This window comes from Phascolarctos cinereus, unplaced genomic scaffold (assembly GCF_003287225.1).
Source record: "Phascolarctos cinereus isolate Bilbo 61053 unplaced genomic scaffold, phaCin_HiC Scaffold_9;HRSCAF=440, whole genome shotgun sequence".
Classification (NCBI taxonomy): domain Eukaryota; kingdom Metazoa; phylum Chordata; class Mammalia; order Diprotodontia; family Phascolarctidae; genus Phascolarctos; species Phascolarctos cinereus.
Window position 1 is genome coordinate 156,816,146 of NW_027556402.1, and position 21,027 is coordinate 156,837,172.

General features: G+C 38.9%; 1 protein-coding gene across 9 annotated transcripts in view; it reads right to left on the minus strand.

The window, feature by feature from the left end:
- RHOH (ras homolog family member H) overlaps nucleotides 1-18,978 on the minus strand; it is an 83,139-nt gene extending 64,161 nt beyond the window's left edge. For 3 of the 9 annotated variants that reach the window (XM_020991259.2, XM_078149035.1, XM_078149036.1), the window contains exons 1-2: nucleotides 11,117-11,764; nucleotides 4,451-4,601 (exon numbers count right to left, since the gene is read on the minus strand). The gene's annotated coding sequence lies outside the window, so the exon portion shown is untranslated. Of the gene's footprint in view, nucleotides 1-4,450; nucleotides 4,602-11,116; nucleotides 11,776-14,441; nucleotides 14,812-18,690 lie in introns of those variants that run through there. The other 6 variants (XM_078149034.1, XM_078149037.1, XM_020991269.2 and 3 more) reach the window with 5 other exon arrangements.
- Between the last annotated feature and the right edge of the window lie 2,049 nt (nucleotides 18,979-21,027).

Sequence of the window (21,027 nt, forward strand, 5' to 3'; positions counted from 1 at the left end):
TTTTGTTGAAATCCTTTCTAAGTTATGTGGCTAAGTAAAACTCTTTTTGATACAGGCATACCTCACTTTATTATGCTTTGCTTTATTGTGCTTTGCAGATATCACATTTTTTATAAATCTAAGGTTTGTGGCAATCCTGAGTCAAATCAATCAGCGCCATTTCCCAACACACATATTCACATCGTGGATCCATGTCACATTTTGGTAATTCTCACAACATTTCAAATGTTTTCATTAGTGTTATAGTGACCTGTGATCAGTGACCTTTACTGTTACTATTGTAATTGTTTTCAGGTGCCATGAAGCACACCAATATAAGCTGGCAAACTTAATTGATAAATGTTGTGTGTGTTCTGACTGCTCCACCAACTGGCTGCTCCCTCCATCTCTCTCCCTCTCCTCAGGCCTCTCTATTCCCTGAGACAACACAACACTGAAATTAGGCCAACTGATAACCCTACAATGGCCTCTGAGTGTTCAAGTGAAAGGAAGAGTCCATCAATGTGGCAAACTTCATTGTTGTCTCACTTTAAGAAATCACCACAGCCACACCAGCCTTCAGGAACCACTACCCTGACTAGTCAGCAGCCACCGACATCAAGGCAAGACCCTCCATCAGTAAAAAGATTAGGGTTCAGATGATGGTTAGCATTATTTAGCAGTAAAGTACTTTTTAATTAAGGTATGCACATTTTTTTAGACATAACACTATTGCACACTTCATAGATTACAGTATAGTGTACACATAAGTTTGATATGCACTGGGAAACCAAAAAATTTGCCTCATTGCAATGATCTGGAATTGAACCTGCAATGTTTCTGAGGTATGCCTATAATTGCTGGACAATCTACCAAGTAGCCCATTTCATTCTAATATTGGACCTAAACTAACAAGGCACTAGCCAAGTCTATTTTCCACCCCTACCATAGGCAAAATCCTCTGCTAGATGTTGTATCAGAAGCAAGCTATGATCCAAACAAAAACTGATAATGAGATACGTCTGGCATCTGCCACTGAGCTGTAAAATTCATGCTCTAATACTCAAGAACAGAGGAGGTGGTAAGTGAAGAAGAAGTGCTAGAAGAAAACAGTGACTGTTAGCAGTTACCTAGGGTAACCATATGGCCTACATTTTCTGTACTGAAATGTACTTTCAGCAGGTTTTTAGGAAAGAAATACTCATTGTCAGATCATGTAATGCACTGGGAGGCATAGAATGTTTAAGGACTGGAATACTCATGGCAGGACATGGATGGGACTAATTGAGCATAAGAAGATACGGATGAGTTAATATGGAGGACAGTAGAGGCATTATGGAGCTAATTCCATTAACCACTTAAATGATAGGCACACACTCATGAGTTTGCACGTTTTTGTTTACCAAGGAATAACTCCTCTTGACTTCTGCAGTCCCCTCGCAGAGATCAATTAAATCCTGACCTTCTGTCACAAGTCCTGTTGGCCTTCTGCCTACCCTTAAGGTACTTTGTGCAAGAATGTTGGACAATGTCATGATAGGATTGTTGGTATTTTTTTCTACCCAGTCTCCCAATTGAGTATAAAATCCTCTCTTCCTCAGGGGCAAGCCGCATAGTACAGGGGCCAGGGTTCCTGAATGCCACCCATATATCTCCCAGTTGTTTATCGATGGAGCATACCATACCCTTAGTTGCAGGAATAGCAGAACCCCTCAAACCATGCTGGAGAAAGTAATCACTGTAAAGAAACCCACCTTTTTTTTTTTACCACCACTAAACAACTGTTCACCAGCTTCCACTTACTGATAGGTAAGCCCAAGAGTCTTGGGAGTGGAAGCACCCCCAAACACACCATTCCTTCCAGTCATCATCCCAGGAAGCAGTCCCCATGGAGGTGAGGCATGGAAGAGGGAGATTTAAAGCAGAGTCCAGTTAGGAGGTGATTCCAATAGCCTAGGCAAGAAGTGATGAGGTGGTACTGTATGAGTAGAAAGAGGTAGATTCAAGAGATAGACTAAGAAATGAGGTTTGGCAACTGGTTGGATATGTGAGGTGAGGGACAGTGATTTTGAGGTTGTGAACCTAGGTTACTAGAGGGATGTAGTATTCTTAATAGTAATAGGGAAGTTTAGAAGAAGGATGAGTTTGGGAGGTGAAGGGAAATAGTATAATGAGATCTGTGACTTTATATTGTGCTACTCATTGAAAATGAAAAGGGGGAAGGGAGGGCACGTACTCACCCGTCACTATTCACGAGTCCAGAGCCCATCTAGACTGAGCACCTACCATAGCCACGAGGGTAAGAAGTGAGTACTATAGTGGGGATAGAATTTTCCTGACATGACTCAAGCAGATGCCAGCCCCAGATAGGGTATAACTGCTCTAAGGGGGCAAACACTAGACTTAGAAGATGGGAAGTTGGTAGCCTTTATAGTTGAGGGAGAGAGACAGGAGAAAAAGGTGGCAGTGTTAGGAAATCAGGGTAAGTGTGATTATATTGAACATAAACTCCAGGAGTGGCTATTTTGGGAAAGGTAGGAGAAAACCCATCTTCTCACCCTCCTATTGATCACAAATCCCTTAGGGTCATACCAGAAAGGATCTTGATGATCCCTTAAAAGACCACAAGCCCTACTGTGAAAAACTAATGTACTAGATAGAGGCTGCTGAATATGTATCCCTATATATCTTTCCTATAAACCTCAATTTACCATAAGCTTCTCATATAGGCACTTCCTGTACCTCTTAATTTGAATGTGAGCATTGATTGGGTAGCTAGACAGCACAGTGGAAACAACACTGGGCTTGGAATCAGGAAGACTCATCCTCATGAGTTCAAATCCAGGCTTTAGACATTTACTAGCTGTGTGACCCTGGGCAAGTCATTTAACCTTGTTTGCCTCAGTTCCTCATCTGTGAAAAAGATCTGGAGAAGAAAATGGCAAACTACTCCAGTATCTCTGCCAAGAAAACCCCAAATGGGGTCGGGTAGAGTTGGAAACAACTGAACAACAATAATTGATTGGCTTAGCCATCAGGCTCAAACAATTAAGATGAGCATAACCATAAGTAGTACCCACATTAATGAAATAATAGATTCATTCAAATATTGAATTAGGTTCACCCCCTTTGATAAATATCCAATCACTTACCTTTCACACCCATCTACCTGCTACTCAGAGAATAGGAAGAAGTTGAAACCAGAAACAGGGTTTCTCCCAGGTGAGGGTTGGGGAACCTGGTGGCCTTGAGGCCACATGTGACCCTCTAGGTCCTCAAGTGAGGCCCTTTGACTGAATCCAAACTTCACAGAACAAATTCACATGTGGCCTCGAGGCCACAGGTCCCCCACCCTCGTCTCAGGGTTTCTCCACTTAAGTGCTTACTCTCTATTCAGTGATTCAGCCATACTCACATATACCAATTTCCATTTTTTCAATCTCACCATAAGCTTTCTGAAGTTATCACCGACAATAAGATCTGATGGGCAGATACTGCAGTCTCTGTCACTTTACAATCTAGGTATGGCATTCCACAGTCCTTACTTGTTACCAAAGAGTGTGATTTGGACCTTTCTTTGAAAAGTGTCTTACACCTCATTTAAGCTTAGTGCCACAACATGCAACAGATGTGTCAGAACAAAGCAGATTTTCCCATTTGTCAAACTGTCTAAAAAGAAACAGAAAACACTTATTTATAAAAACACAGATGAAATATACAGAAAATCCTGGCCTATTCAAAATTCAAGAGATAGGTGGGGAGGGTGAGAGAGGATAGGGATAGGATAGAAAAAGAAAAAAAAAGAAAAGGAAGCCATAGAGGCATTTAAAAAATTTTCAGAGAAAAGAACAGAAGGAAGTTCACAAAGAAAAATACACAAGCTGGACAGCCTTGAAAGCTACAGGTTGAACTTATCAGATACTTAAAAAGAAAAGCAAATTGTAGATAAGGGACCCACGGTCTCATGACCAATCCTTTATTTTTTTTTGTTCTACTGTATCTATACAATGTACATTTTATTTTATGTTTATTAAGTTCAGAATAAAAATAAAAATTAAAAAAACAAAACACAAAATTCAAGGAATTATAAGATTCACCTCCAGCAAGAGCCACAGCCTACAGGAACACCACCTCATGGTCTTGGTACAGGGAAGCTGCACCCAGGGCATCAAACAAATATAATGCAAAACAAATATAATCATAGCTGCACATAGAAGTAAGTAAAGGGAGGGCCCATAGCCATGTTCATGGATGGACAAACTTTGTGAGAAGCCCTGGGACATTCAAAGGCAAATAATAAGAGTGATGCTTCTTTTTTTTTGAAAAAAAATTTTTTTTTACAAAATTATACTGAAAATAACAGTTCCACAGACCTAGTTGACAAGAGTACTGAAAGAAAGCCAGAACCGCTGCCACAAAAGACTAAAAAAGCACTTTTAAGTCATTAGATTTGGATGAACAGTCAAACTACCTTGTCTAGCAGACTGGATATATTCTATTCTGAGGATGCCACGATAAGTAGGTTACAATTGTAAGATGTGGTTATTTGGTGACTATAGTTCTTGGAGTTAAAAAACATCTTAGAAATCCAGTCCAGCCTCTTCATTTTACAAATGAGAAAACTAAAAACAAAACAAAACAAAAACGTTAATTGAATTGCCCAATTTCATACTGCTTGTAAGAGTTCAGGTTCAGAGCTTCTGATTCAACATCCAAGTGCTCTCATCCTTACCTTTACATCTAGGGTGAAAGCAGTGGGAAAAAGAAGAGCCCAATAGCTAGTTAACACTGGGATTTCTCCTCTCCAGAAACAGAGTAATAAAATTCTAGAAGGAACTTTGGATATCACCTAGTCCAATCCCACTGTTTTGCATATGAGGAAACTAAGACTTATGAAGGCTACCTGACTTCCTTAACATCACAATTACTACTCTGTTTCTACATTTTGTACTCTAATTTTATGTTTTAACTTTCCCTGGAAGAAAAAAAAAAGTTGAGCTAACCTATAGCCAACCAGACAAATGACCCTTGGTTCTTACTTAGCAGAAAAGAAAAAGGAACTAAAGGGGCAGCTAGGTGGCACAGTGGAGAGAGCACAGGCCCTGAAATAAGGAGGACTTGAGTTCAAATCCAGCCTCAGACCAAACTTGACACTTGCTAGCTATGTGAGCCTAAGCAATTTACTTAACCCCAATTGCCAAAAAAAAAAGGGGGGGACTAAAACGATTCATTGTGTTTTAATCTCCTCCTACAGACAAATAATCAGAGTGGTACATGGGTCATTGTTTTCTAAGAATCAATTTATGGACACTTGCTTAGAATCAATTTATGGACACTTGCTTAGACTGAACACTCCATAAAGCATTCTTGTCACTTGATTTCCATTTCAAACTTAAAATTATTCACACTTTGGGTGAAAGGGAGATCTTTAATAAGAATACCCTGACTAATCAGTCCCATTTATTTTACAAGGGTTTTTCCCAAAAATAAGCTATCTTATCAAAGTCTTCATTTATCTTAGACAAGAATGTGCTGAAACAGAAATGCTGTTTTGACTTGGATATTATTTTAATAGCAAGAAATTTCACTAGGCCTAGTATGCTATTACTTTCAAAAAGAAGTTTTTTATAATGCAGCAAAGGTGGATGGGAAATGAAATGGTCATATTATAGGTCAAAGAACATGTGTATATTAACATGATCATATTAATAAAAAAGTAACAAAAGTCACATGATTATATCAATAGATGCAGAAAGGGCTTTCGACAAAATACAATACTCGTTCCTATTTTAAAATACTTGAAAGCAGAGGAATAAATGGATTTTTCCTTAAAATAATGAGAAACATTTGCCTAAAACTATCAGCAAGCATTATTTGTAATGGGGATAAGCTAGAAGCCTTCCAATAAGATCAAGAGTGAAACAAGGATGCCAATTATCACCAATACTATTCAATATTGTATTAGAAATGCTAGCAATAGAAATAAGAAAAAAAAAGAAATTGAAGGAATCAGAACGGGCGATGAAGTGATGAAATTATCTTTTTGCAGATGATATGATAATATACTTGGAAAATCCTAGAGATTCAAATAAAAAATTAGTGAAAACAATTGATAATTTTAGCAAAGTAGTAGGAGATAAAATAAACCCACATAAATCATTAGTATTTGTATATATCAACAGCAAAACCCTACAAGAACAGATAGTGAGAGATACCTCATTTTTAAAAAATTGTAGAAAGTATAAAACACCTGGGAGTAATAAAATACCTGCCAAGACAAACCCAAGTACTACATGAGCATAATTATAAAAAAACTTTTTATACTTAATAAAGTCAGATTTAAGTAATTGGAGAAATATTAATTGTTCATGGGTGGGCAGAACCAATATAATAAAAATGACAATTCTACCTAAACTGATGTATGTATTCAATGCCATCACAATTAAGTTACCAAAAACAAATTTTGTGCTAGAAAAAAAATAATAGCAAAATTCATTTAGAAGAACAAAAGATCAAGAATATCAAAGGAATTAATGGAAAAAATATAAAGGAAGGAGGTTTAGCAGTAACAGATCTTAAACTATATTATAAGGCAATAATTATCAAAACTATCTTGCACTATCTAACAAATAGAAAGATGGATCAGTAGAACAGAATAGATACACAATACACAGTAGCAAAATGGTTATAATAACCTTGTGTTCAGCAAATATAAAGATTTAGGGATAAGAATTCAATATTTGGTTAAAAATATTGTTAGGAAAACTGGAAAGCAGTCTGGCAGAAAATGGATATAGACCAATATCTTACATCATTTGCCAAGATAAGATCAAAATAAATATATGACCTACATATAAATATATGACCTACATAGAAAGAGGAGATACCATAAGAAAATTAGAAAAAACATGGAACAGATTACCTAACAGACTTACAGATAGGAGAAGAATGTATGAATAAACAAGAGAGCGAGAAAGAGAGAGAGAGACTTGTGAGGTATAAAATGGATCATTTTGATTACACTAAATTAAAAAGGTTTGTACAAATAAAACCAATGTAGCCAAGATTTAAAGGAAAGCAGAAAATTGGGGGGGGAGATTTTTTTATATAGTTTCTCAGATAAAGGTGTCATATCTCAAATATGTAGAGAACTTTGTCAAATTTATAAGAACCAATTGATAAATGGTCAAAGGATATGATCAGACAGTTTTTCAATGAAGAAATTAAAACTATATATGGCCATAGGAAGAAATGCTCTAACTCATTATTGATTACAGAAATATGAATTAAAACAGTTTTGTGATATCATCTCACACCTATCAGATTGGCTAATATGATAGAAGGGGAAAATGACAAATGCTAAAAGGGATGTGGAAAAGTTGGGGTACATACACTGTTAGTAGAAGTGTGAACTAATCCAATCACTTTAGAGAGCAATTTGGAATTATACCTAAAGAGTTATAAAACTGACCTAGCAATACCACTATTAGGTCTGTTTTCCCAAGGTGATCATGGAAAAAGGAAAATAACCTATATGTTCTAAAATATTTGTGATGGCTCTCTTTGCGGTGGCAAAGAACTGGAAATTGAGGGGATGCTTATCAATTGGGGAATGGCTATACTCCCCAACAAACTGTGGTATATTATTGTGATGGAATACTACTGTGCTATAAGAAATGATGAACTGGTTGATTTTAGAAAAACATGGAAAGATCTGCATGAAGTGATGAAGAATAAAATGAACAGACCAAGAAAATGTTGTACACAGTAACAGAAGTATTGTTCGAAGAACAGCTGCAAATGACTAAGTTATTTTGAGTATTACAAATACTCAAATCGACTACAAAGGACCTATGAAAGAAGATGCTATCCACCTCCAGAGAAAGAACTGATACATAGAAGTATGTATAGTATAGTTTTACACACACAAACACACAGACGCACACACATGTATATCTGTGGCAAATGATGGCCTTCTCTGGTGTGGAGTAGAGAGGGAAAGAGGGAGAAAAAAATTTTAAAAAAATGCACAGCAGAGAACAAAAGAAAACTCGGAAGCACAGAAAAGTGGTATAGCTTTGAAAATATGTAGTATTTATTACAGTTTATCTTTAAAGGGTGAAATAGAGATTCATGGTTTTATATTAAATCCTTTTTTTGTATTATGCTGTGCACTTGGAAATGCTTTTTTTGGGGGAAGGGGCTAGGCAATGGGGTTAAGTGACTTGACCAGGGTCACATAGTTAGTGTCAAATGTCTGAGGCTGGATTTGAACTCAGGTCCTCCTGACTCCAGGGCCAGTGCTCTATCCACTGCACCACCTAGCTACTCTAGGAAATGCTTTATTTTTGGTATTAAGTTCAAAATAATAAAAAAAATTTTTAAAAGAAACATAGGTAATAATATATAAGGCCTGTCTCCCATTATGATCTGGCAAGTTCACAGAGGTATTATCATTGCTTCTAATTAATTGTTGGGGTTTTTTTTCTCTATGTCTGGACACTTAACACCTTGGTTTTCTCTTTAAAGTTATTTTTAATATGTGGTCACTACTGCTGTTAGCCAAGGGTGATCATGTTGGTCTCCACACTTCTAGATCTCTCAGTTTTAAACAGGGTTGTGATTCAGGAATTTCTGGTAACACTCCGGCAGCCTTCTAAGGGCTGGGACAACTAGAAGGTTCCATGCAGGGAATCCCACAGTGGCTCTGGAGGAACTGGGGACATAGTGAAGAGACTCTCTGCACTCCTCTTGAGGAATTAAAGTGCAAATCTGCAAATGCCCAGTTTCCAATTATGAAAACCAAGCAGAAAACAGGACTGAGGATATCAGACACATGTTGACGGTTTGAGGAATAGAAATTGTCAACCACCTATTTAACTGAGCCGGCCAAGTAACTTTCTGTGGAAAAACTCCCAGAAGTTCTGGGAAGGCCCTCTCAGGAGGTCCCCAGACCTTCCTGGGGGATGCTCCAAATTCTACCTTCTTCATTCCTTTATCTTGAGGCCTAGCCTCTTATTTGAAATGCAAATATCTCTGAAAGGGATAACTCATAAGCCCTATGAGTCACACAGGAATTAAAGTGATTGATTCCTCACCTTCTTTCCTGGGAGCAAGTTTTAAAGACCATGTGGCCAGTGAAAAGAGAAAAAAAGGGGAAAATATCTAACAAAAATCTTGTTCCTCATATCTTTTTATGCTTAAGTGCAGGCCATACTCTGGCCCTATAGAACAACTCATAGTCCATTCAATTCTTGTAAGCAATCTCTAGACTGGATCTGGTAAATAGTAATGCCTATACTACTGGTTCTCAACCTCTTTTGTTGTTTGACTCTTTTTGATTATTAAAAAATTTCAAAGATACCAAATGAGAGTATTAGTAATAGTAGTATCGACATATTGAAAAAACAGGATGACTAAAAGTTACTATGAGCGCCGGCCCTGGGGTCAGGAGAACCTAAGTTCAAATCTGGCCTTAGACACTTGACACTTAACTAGCAGTGTGACCATGAGCAAGTCACTTAACCCCATTGCCTAGCAAAATAAATAAACAAATAGATAGATAGATAGATAGATAGATAGATAGATAGATAGATAGATAAATGAATAAATAGAAGAATAAATAAATGAATGAACAAACATGCAAATAAATAAATAAAAAGTTATGATGAATTAAGTAATGCTTGTGAATTTTTGTTTTAATTAATAGTATCTAAATACCTTTAAAAATAATTAATACATATATGGCAGGCAGCCTAGTTTAATGCATACAGTACTGGTCTTGAAAACACAAAGACCTTGGTTCTAATGATCCTATGTAACCATGAGTCTCTCAGTGCCCAAGAAAACTCTCAAGATATAGGTTCAGACAAATTGCTGTTTTGCACTGGTGGAGTGAGGTTCCACAGGCCTATATATGTCCAAATAGGTGGATAGATAGATAGATAGATAGATAGATAGATAGATAGATAGATAGATAGATAGATATGGCATATTGTTTATTCAAGGTACAGAAAACATTTGCTTATTTATTTAGTGAGTCTTGCTTATATATTTTGTGAACATAAAAGTTGGAAAAGTCAATATTTGGCATACATGTAATAAAAATAATAATAATTAGCATTTATAGGGCATAAAAACTCAAGTTTGACCCTTAATGAACCACATAAAGCATATCAACAGTTTTCATGTCCACTATAAAGTAGCTTTAAAAACTGAACTTAGAACTGGAACCAACTGTGTGAATGACTAGTGAACTAATTTAATGACTAATAAAATGAAATGAATAAGCCATTATTAAATGCCTGACTATTTAGAGGGTGATTTTAATTTCAAAACACCAAAATCAGCCATTTCCTAAACTGTTCTTATAATAAACCAGGGTTCTTCCAAATACCCTCGAGGGGTTTCACGAAACTTTAAGAAAACATCTCATAATTAATAAAGTGCAGTATATAATTCTCTTTATATGTATCAAATAAAAACATTTTACATTTTAGGAAAAGGAAAACAATAGTGTTAAAATATCAAATTGAACACTAGAGTCTCGATTCCGCAAAGGCTAGGAAGCCCCAATCTAAATATGAATCTTTTATTTTTTGTTTTTGGCTTTGAAAAGCAGGTTTGCTTTAAGGAAGTACAAATTAAGGCAATATTAATTCAGATATCATGTCCAAAATTTAATTTTTTTCTGGGTCACTCACAGATACTTATGAAAAAGAAGTCCAGGGAAGTAAAATAGAACTTTGAGCAGAAGGAATCAAGAATGGGAATAAGGACTTAAAATATAGTAAGTTTTAGTTTTATTTTTCCTAAGAATCATATTTTAACCACTCTATGTTCAGCCTAAGGTGAATGAATGCTGCCAAACAGAAAGCAGAATGGTGACTAGACTAATTTTTCTTAAACTATGATAAAGTTATCTGTGCATCCTGCTAAGAATGTGTTCTAATTTAGAGCAATGTTGGCCCCCAGCTCCCTACCACCACCAACTCCCAACTTCTCCTTCATTTTGGATGGCATCAGAGAGAAACCAAAGTTGCCCCACCAACCATCAACCTCCAGGGAAAGAAGAGTCAGTGAAGTGACCACTACATTCCCTGCAACACTCAAGAAATGATTGTTTAAAGAGGCCTACCGGATGCTGGATGATACCGATTCCTTGTGATCTGAAAATGGAGGACCCACCAAAGTCAAGTTTGCTCCAAGTATGTGGGTGAAAATGAAGATCCCTTTAGCTCCTTGTGTCAGAGTGATTTTCTTCCAGGACTGACCCTTTCCACACACACTCGATCCTCACCAAAAATGTAACTGATTCATATTTTCCCAAAAAACAAAAAAGTACAAATAAATAAATATCAGCTTTGGATTAATGAAGGATTTACTAAAATGAGTAGGTTAGTGCATCAAGTGGTTCTGGCAGTAGAAGTAATCTCAAAGTGACCAGAGATTAGGAAGTTGCTAAACTTAAGTCGGCTTCCTGTAGAAACTCCTCGGTTTTCTCACCAACCACTGCTAGAGTTTTGTTTTTTTGGTGTTAGGTGCTCATGGGAGTCTTTCTACTTCATTGCAGGGGTAGAGGGAGGTTCCACACCAAGAGTTCCTTGCATTCGAGAAATCCTAGGTCCACAAATGGACAGATATCTAAAAGGGGTGTTATTTATTCAGGCTTCAGAAGGCATCTATGCTTCTTTATTATATTGAGTCATGCAATCAAACATTTTGTGAATGCTAAAACATGGAAATAGCAATTTCCAAGGGGCCCAGGGTATGAGTGACTGCAGGGTGTTAATGGCAGCTGACCTTAGATGAGCTTCACTAGGAGTCCAAGAAGAGTACTGGCACAGAAGGTAGCAATGGCAAGAGTAAGAGGCACTCCTTTGGATTCCGCCACCATTCCCCACAACGCTGGTCCTCCCGGAACCTTTATTGAAGGAGAATCTTCATCCCAAGCCAGGCCACCCATCTCTTCATTTTCCACCAGGCTGCTAGCCCCTGGACTTCTCCACATCTGCTATTAAAGCTGCCTGTTATGTGTTATCTGCTCCATTAGAATGTAACCTCCTTGAGAGCAGGGACTTTATGCTTCTATTAGTATTCCCGATACTTAGCACAATGCCTGGCACTCAGTAGGCACCTTTTAAAAAATTATTATTTTAGGGAAATAAAAAAAATTGCACTCAATAAAATTAAATATTTCATTGATAAGATGGCCACAGCTGTTGAAAAAATAAATTGAAAACAAAAATCCTTACAATGTAAAGTGCTTCCAGTAAAGTGGGATCTGAAAGCTCAAAATATTTGTCAGAGCCATAAATCCAATAAAAATCTTCTTCTCTAAAATTTCTCACAATCTAGTTTTGATTGTTTGTTTCAATGTACAGTATTGTAGTCATCATATACATTGTTTTCCTGGTTCTTCATTTTTTATCCATTGCAGTGATCATTTCCTCAGGTTCCAACTTTCATATTTCTTCTCTCTCACAATGATAGAGACATAGGTGTCAATACTGTTTCATTCATTTGAAATATCATAGTAATTATGTTTATGAACCACAATTTCTATAACCATTCCCCAATCAATGGACATCTCCCTTGTAAGGTAAGAATTTTAAACAAAATGGAGCATATTCAACTGTGTTATTCTCACTGAACACATCATCTCTTCTTCCTTTTTCATTTCTTGTAATATATAATGGGCTTAATAACACTTATTAGTATAGTAGCATATATATATGATTAAGAGATAAAAATGTAATTATATCACAGGAAGATTGGGACTTTTAGCTGTCAAGAATCAATCAAAATATTGCAAGAGAATTTTATTATCTTCTACCTGAGAGATGAAAAGTATCATCTCGAATGTAAATAGCTCTCCAGGGCTAAAAAGGAGGATCTTAGCCATAAATCTGATCTGAAAGCCAAAAAGAGTAGCCTTGACTTTAAGAGTCAGCTAAGAACTAAAACTGGACACTAAGTATCATCTAAGAACCTAAAAACTTGGCCTGGATCCTCTCACAAGAGAGCCTAAAATGTTGGCCTGAACCCTTAGCTTCCTCTAAGAACCCAAAAGACTAGCCTTAATCATAAATATCACCCAAGATCCAAAAAGTATGGCCATAATAGGCCATACTGAACATCTGAGAGCTGAGCAGAGTGGTCTGGATGGATCACAAGTCTGGCTCAGAGATTTAACAAGTTACCATTGTCTTTTCAATATGAACTGAAGGAAAAATCCTGAAACCCAGCCTTTCAGAGAAACTCCTGGAGCTGAGATGCCTCCTTTATGAGTAAAACACAGTAAATAAAGTATAGTAAATGGGTGAGTTGATTTATCCATGACTAATGTGAAATTCAAACTTCTGAATTTTCCCTGTTGGCAGAGACTCTGAAAGAGAGTCTAACTTCAATACTCATTCTAGAACTTTCTGGGTCTCCTGGGGAGACCCTACCTTAAATTTTAAGGACTGAACCTTAATAACCACGTGAAGTATAAAAGCAGCATTCATGTTTACTATGAAATATCTTTTAAAAACAGAACTTAGAATCAAGTCCAACTGTTTTGAATGACTTGTAAACTAATTTAATGACTAATCAAATGAGACTAATTAACCACTGTTAAAAGCTGGAAAGTTTCATGAGTAATATTAATTTGAAGACAACAAAATCAGCTATTTCTTAACCTCTTATTATAACAAATTAACATTCCTCCAAAGACTCCCAAAGGGCATCATGAAACTTTAAGAAACATCCCATGATTAAGAAACTACATAATTATCTTTATATGTACAACATGAGCATATTTGAAAAAGAGGAAAATGGTACTGTCAAAACCTCAACTTGACCGTTAAACTCTCGATTCCACAAAGGCTAGGGAGTCTCAGTCTAAATCTTTATTTCTTTTTTTAGGCTTTTGAAAGCAGGTTTGGCTAAAGGCAGTTAAATGGAGGCAAAATTAATACATTAAGGCAACATTAATACAGACATCATGTCTGAAATCTTTAGATTTGTGGGATTTTTTTCTAGATTACCCACAGATGTTTATGAGAAAGAAGTCCAGGTATGTAAAATGGAACTTTGAGCAGAAGGAATCAAGAATGGGAATAAGCAATTAAAATACAGTAAGTTTTAGCCTTCTTTTTCCAAAGCATCATATTTTAACCTCTCATAAGTTGAGCCTCAGGTGAATGAATGCTGCTGAAACAGAAAGCTGAAGGATGGCTAGACTAATGTCTTTTCTTAAAAACAAACTATGATAAAGTTGTCAGTGCATCCTGCTGAGAAAGTGTTCTAATTTAAAGCAATGTTGGCCCCCAACTCCCAACTTCTCTTTCATTTTGTACGGCATCAAAGAGAAACCAAAGTTGCCCCACCAGCCATCAACCTCCAGGTAAAGAAGAGTCAATGAAGTGACCATTACACTCCCTGGAACACTCAAGAAATGATTGTTTAAAGAGACATACCAGATGCTGTATGATATCGATTCCTTGTGACCTGAAAATGAAGGATGCCTAAAGTCAGGTTTGCTCCAAGTATGTGGGGGGCGATGAAGATCCCTGGAGTTCTTTGTGTCAGTTTTTTGTGTGTCTTCCCAAACACACTCAATCCTCACCAAAAATATAACTGATTCATATTTTCTCCAAAAAGAAAAAAAGCACAAATATTAGTTTGGGTTAATGGAGGATTTACTAAAATGAGCAAGTTAATGCTTCCAGTGGTTCTGGCAGTAGAAGCAATCTCAAAGTGACCAGAGATTAGGAAGTTGCTAAACGTAAGTCAGCTTCCTGTAGAAACTCCTCGGTCTTCTCATCAACCACTGCTAGAGTTTTGTTCCCTTGATGTCAGGCTTATGAACTATGGGAGTCTCTCTACTCCACTGCAGGGGTAGAGGGAGGTACCACACCGGGCGTTCCTTGTCCTCAGGCCCATATATGGACAGATATCTAAAAGGTTTCTTATTTATTCAGGCTTCAGAAGACATCTTTGCTTCCTTACTTTACTGAATCACGTAGTCAAACATTTTGGACTGCTAAAACATCGAAGTGGTCATATTAAGCATACATAGAATAAGAATAATAGCTGGCATTTATTTATTTTTAAATATTTTTATTTAACCACAATTACATGTTAAAATATTTTTTTAAAACTTTTTTTAAGTTTTAAGTCGCAAATTCTATCCCTTCTTCCCTTCTTCCCTCCTTCTCCTTCTCCCACCCTAAGGTGGTAAACAATCAGGTATAGGTTATACATGTAATATCGGGAATGTATAAAGAATATACTATGTGCCACTTCCTGTGTTAAACACGTAAGGATTGTCAGTAGCCTTGTAAATAATTTCACTGTCTCAAATGAAAGAGAATAGAAGTTTGGGAACTTAAATCCAGTTCTAGTAGGGACTCTCAATCTTACCCTTGTTAGAATTTTTACCACTAGGGGTCAGGCTTATATGCTCATAGGAACCTCTCTACTCTACTGCAGGAGGAGAAGGAGGTTTCACACTAGGAGTTCCCTATCCTCAGGACCATACATGGACAAATATCTAAAAAGAGTGTTATTTATTCAGGCTTCAGAAGGCATCTTTGCTTCGTTTTGATACTGAGTCCTGCAGTCAAATCTTTTCTGAATGCTAAAACATGGAAATGCTCATATTAAGCATACAGAGAATAAAGACAAGAATAATACCAGGCATTCATTTATTTTTAAAACATATATTATTCCCCGACACCCTGAAATTGCATGTGAAAAAATTTTAATTTTTTTTAAGTTTTAAATTCCCAAATCTATCACTACTTCCGTAGCTCCATTCCACCTCCCAAAAAAGGCAATCAATCTCCTAGAGGACTTGCACTTATAATCAACCACATTAAACATATTTCCACATTAGTCCTGTTCTGAAAAAACAATCAGAACAATAGGGGGAAACCAGGACAAAGAAAAAACAAAAAACAATGGAAAGAGTAGGCTTCCATCTGCATCCAGACTCCATAGTTGTTTCTCTGGAGGTGGGTAGCATTCTCCATCATGAGCCTTTTGGAATTGTCTTGGATCTCAGTACTGCCCAGAAGAGCTGAGCCTCTCCAAGCTGATCCTCCCACCATGTTGCTGTTACCGTGGACAGTGTTCTCCTGGTCCCACCTCGGGTTACATTAATGAAATGAATACAAAGTTCAACAAAAAGGCAAAAAGTGAATTGTCCAAACACAAGAGCGTTTAGGCTCTCATTCACCAGGCAGACGCAACACGAATTTTCAGCACGGTGTTGAAATACTCTCCTACTTCAAAGTATCCTTGTTTGTTCTGGAACATCTTCCTGGAGGATTTTCCACATGATGCAGACTCCCCAAACACACAGCTCTCGGTGAAAATAGCATTTCCTTTTCATTTCTTCTGCGAGTTAAATACTTCCATCCTTTACCCTATAGCTTAGCTTAGAAGAGCCACCTTGAGGATGTTCCACGGGGTAGAGCATTTTCAATCAATCACACTGCTCTCCCTGAAGATCATATTTCTTCTGCTTTTTTCATTTCCTCTAATGTACCATGGGCATGGTGTATCCCTCTAGTAGTACATGGCTGTTATTGAGAGAAGAGTGTGACCACTGAAATAGTTGGTCAGGGCTTTTCACTGGTAGGAGTAGGCAAGCGGAAATAGTGAGAGACAGCATCATAATCTTCAATCTGAGAGAAGAAAAGTCTCCTCAATGTGTAACTATAAGTAACTTCCTGGGACAGAAATCGAAGCTGAGCTAGAAGTGTAATCTGAAAGCCAAAAGGAGTAGCCAGGAGGCTAAGGGTCACCTGAGAACTGAAAAGACTCGTGTCCACGCTAATACTCCCCTGAAGTCCTAAGACTAGCCTGCACCTGAGAGCCCAAAGAGGTGGGTGGACCCTAACTATGTCCAGAGCACCAAAAAGACAGGCCTGCCCCCCTAACTAGCCCCAGAAAGCTCACTAGGCTGGCCTGACCGCTAAGTCTTCCCAGGCAACCAAAATGACAACCCTGACCCCTATGGACTCTCTCAGATCCCAAAAGGCCGCCCTACTGCCCACGTAAGCCTCCAGAACTGAAATGCCTCGGGTAGAGCCTCATTCCCCCCCGAAGTCCTAAGACTAGCTGGGACCTGTGAGCAGGAATAGAGGCTTGCACCCTAACTGTCTCCATAGCGCCAAAAACACAGGCTTGCCCCCTAGCTAGCCCCAGAGAGCCAAAAAAGGCTGACCTGGCCCCTGAGTATTCCCAGGGCACCAAAATGACCAGCCTGACCCGTAAGTCGTCGCCTCTCTGAACCCAAAAGACTGCCCTGGGGCCCACACGAGCCCTGAGAATTGAAAGGCTGGCCTGGTCCCAACAAAGCCAAGTTTTGGGGGGGACCAAGTTCCACAAAGTACAGCCCGGGCCCTAAGGGAACATTCAGGAGCAGAGCAGTTCCGTCTCCAGAGGGATTTCCAGTCTGTCTTGGAAAACTGACAAGTCCAAACTTCTTCTTTGCACAGGAAGGACCTTCAGGAACAGTCCTGCCTCCCAACCTTGCACGACAGCTCCCCACGCCACGGAGATGCCTCCTTGCCCAATCAAATACCGGCCATAAAGCTGATCCGGAAACTGAGTGCGCACGCACACAAACCACAGTCGGGCTTCTCTGCCTCTGCCCCGTTAATGGGGGCTCTCGTTCAATACTCGGAGTTGAGCCTTCATGAGCAACCTCAAGCTTGCCAACACTTTTCCTGTCTGCTTGTGAATGAACTAAGGACCGAAGGCGACTGCCTCCAGTAACTGCCAAACTAGCTTATCAACTAACGAAATAAAGTTTAATTTTTTGGGGTTGTTTAATTAAAAGAAAAAGTTGCATAAACTACCTTGAAGGCCTGACTATGTTGAGAGGAACGTTAGGTGAACAACAAGAAAACCGGTTATTTCCTAAACGTGTTTTTAAGAGAAATCATAATTCCCCCAAATTCCCCCAAAGGCGCCCCACAAAATGTCCTGAAACATCTCCTGTTTCAAAAAGGATATCTTCCTCTTTGTGTACGTACATAACGTGAAAACGATTTACTTTTTTAGGGAAGAGCAGAGTGGTACTGTAAAAACCTCAGATGCAGACTCAGTTCCACACAGGCTAGCAAGCCCAGATCTGAATCTGCAGCCTCTATTTGCCGTTTGGGGTTTTCAAAAGCAGGTTGGCTTTAAGAAAGTACAAATCCAGGCACTGTCTGCATTATTAGTCTTTCGATTTGCTGTTTTGGTTATTGTTTTCTCCGGGTCACTCACAGGAGTTTATGAAAAGGAAGTCCAAGGAAGTAAAATAGAACTTGGAAGGGCAGGAATCAAGCATGGGAAGAAGGACTTAGAATACAGTGAGTTTTAGTCTTCTTTTTCCTAAGCCTCCTATCTGAAACACTGCTAGGTTCAGCCTCTGCTGAATGAATGCTGCTGAAACAGAAAGCTGAAGGCTGGCTACAGTAACATCTTCCCTTCAAACAAACTATGATAAAGTTATCTGCACCTCTTTCTCAGAAAGCCTTCTAATTTAGGGCAATGCTGGCCCCCAGCTCCCTACCACCACCAACTCCCAACCTCTCCTTCATTTTGGATGGCATCAGAGAGAAACCAAAGTTGCCCCACCCTCCATCAACCTCCAGGTGAAGAAGAGTCAGTGATCTGACCACTGCATTCCCTGCAACACTCAAGAAATGATTATTTAAAGAGGCCTACCAGATGCTGGATGATAACCGATTCCATGTGACCTGAAAGTTGCAGGACCACCAAAGTCAGGTTTGCTCCAAGTATGTGGGGGGAAATGAAGGCTCCTTGAGCTCCTTGATCATTGTGATTTCCTTCCAGGACTCACCTTTCCTACACACACACCAACACACAAACAGATGCACAAACACACAATCACACACACACACATCCCACATACACACCACAAACACTCATGCACACACACACACACACACACACTAGATCCCCACCAAAAATGTCACAGATTTGTATCTCTCAATGAAAGAAAAAAGCACTCCTATCAGGCCTGGGTTAATAGAGGATCCACTCACATGAGGAAGTTGGTGCATCGAGTGGTTCTGGCAGCAGACACAATCTCAAAGTGACCAAAGAGAGTAAGTCAGCTTCCTGTAGAGACTTTCGATCTTGTCACCAACACTTGCTAGAGTTTTTACCCTTAGGTGTCAGGCTTATGTGCTCATGGGAGTCTCACCACTCCAGTCCAGGAGTAGAGGGAGGTTCCACACCAGGAGTTCCTTGTCCTCAGGACCATATATGGACAGATATCTCAAAGGGATGTTATTTATTAAGGCTTCAGAAGGCATCTTTGCTTTGTTATGATACTGTATCCTGCAGTCAAACCTTTTCTGAATGCTAAAACATGGAAATGGTCATAGTAAGCACACAGAGAAAAAGAATAAGAGTAATAGCAGGCATTCACTCATCTTTAAAATATATTTTATTCCCTTTCTGAAAAAACAATCAGAACAATAGGGGGAAACCAGGACAAAGAAAAAACAAAAAACAATGGAAAGAGTAGGCTTCCATCTGCATCCAGACTCCATAGTTGTTTCTCTGGAGGTGGGTAGCATTCTCCATCATGAGCCTTTTGGAATTGTCTTGGATCTCAGTACTGCCCAGAAGAGCTGAGCCTCTCCAAGCTGATCCTCCCACCATGTTGCTGTTACCGTGGACAGTGTTCTCCTGGTCCCACCTCGGGTTACATTAATGAAATGAATACAAAGTTCAACAAAAAGGCAAAAAGTGAATTGTCCAAACACAAGAGCGTTTAGGCTCTCATTCACCAGGCAGACGCAACACGAATTTTCAGCACGGTGTTGAAATACTCTCCTACTTCAAAGTATCCTTGTTTGTTCTGGAACATCTTCCTGGAGGATTTTCCACATGATGCAGACTCCCCAAACACACAGCTCTCGGTGAAAATAGCATTTCCTTTTCATTTCTTCTGCGAGTTAAATACTTCCATCCTTTACCCTATAGCTTAGCTTAGAAGAGCCACCTTGAGGATGTTCCACGGGGTAGAGCATTTTCAATCAATCACACTGCTCTCCCTGAAGATCATATTTCTTCTGCTTTTTTCATTTCCTCTAATGTACCATGGGCATGGTGTATCCCTCTAGTAGTACATGGCTGTTATTGAGAGAAGAGTGTGACCACTGAAATAGTTGGTCAGGGCTTTTCACTGGTAGGAGTAGGCAAGCGGAAATAGTGAGAGACAGCATCATAATCTTCAATCTGAGAGAAGAAAAGTCTCCTCAATGTGTAACTATAAGTAACTTCCTGGGACAGAAATCGAAGCTGAGCTAGAAGTGTAATCTGAAAGCCAAAAGGAGTAGCCAGGAGGCTAAGGGTCACCTGAGAACTGAAAAGACTCGTGTCCACGCTAATACTCCCCTGAAGTCCTAAGACTAGCCTGCACCTGAGAGCCCAAAGAGGTGGGTGGACCCTAACTATGTCCAGAGCGCCTTTGTCTCGCGATTTGCTGTTTTGGTTATTGTTTTCTCCGGGTCACTCAGACGAGTTTATGAAAGGGAAGTCCAAGGAAGTAAAATAGAACTTGGAGGAGCACGAATCAAGCACGGGAAGAAGGACTTAGAAGACATTGAGTTTTAGTCTTCTTTTTCCTAAGCCTCCTATCTGAAACACTGCTAGGTTCAGCCTCTGCTGAATGAATGCTGCTGAAACAGAAAGCTGAAGGCTGGCTACAGTAACATCTTCCCTTCAAACAAACTATGATAAAGTTATCTGCACCTCTTTCTCAGAAAGTCTTCTAATTTAGAGCAATGTTGGCCCCCAGCTCCCTACCACCACCAACTCCCAACCTCTCTTTCATTTTGGATGGTATCAGAGGGGAACCAAAATTGCCCTACAAACCATCAGCCTCCAGGTGAAGAAGAGTCAGTGATCTGACCATTGCATTCCCTGCAACACTCAAGAAATGATTATTTAAAGAGGCCTACCAGATGCTGAATGATACCAATTCCATTTGACCTGAAAATTACAGGACCAGCAAAGTCAGATTTGCTC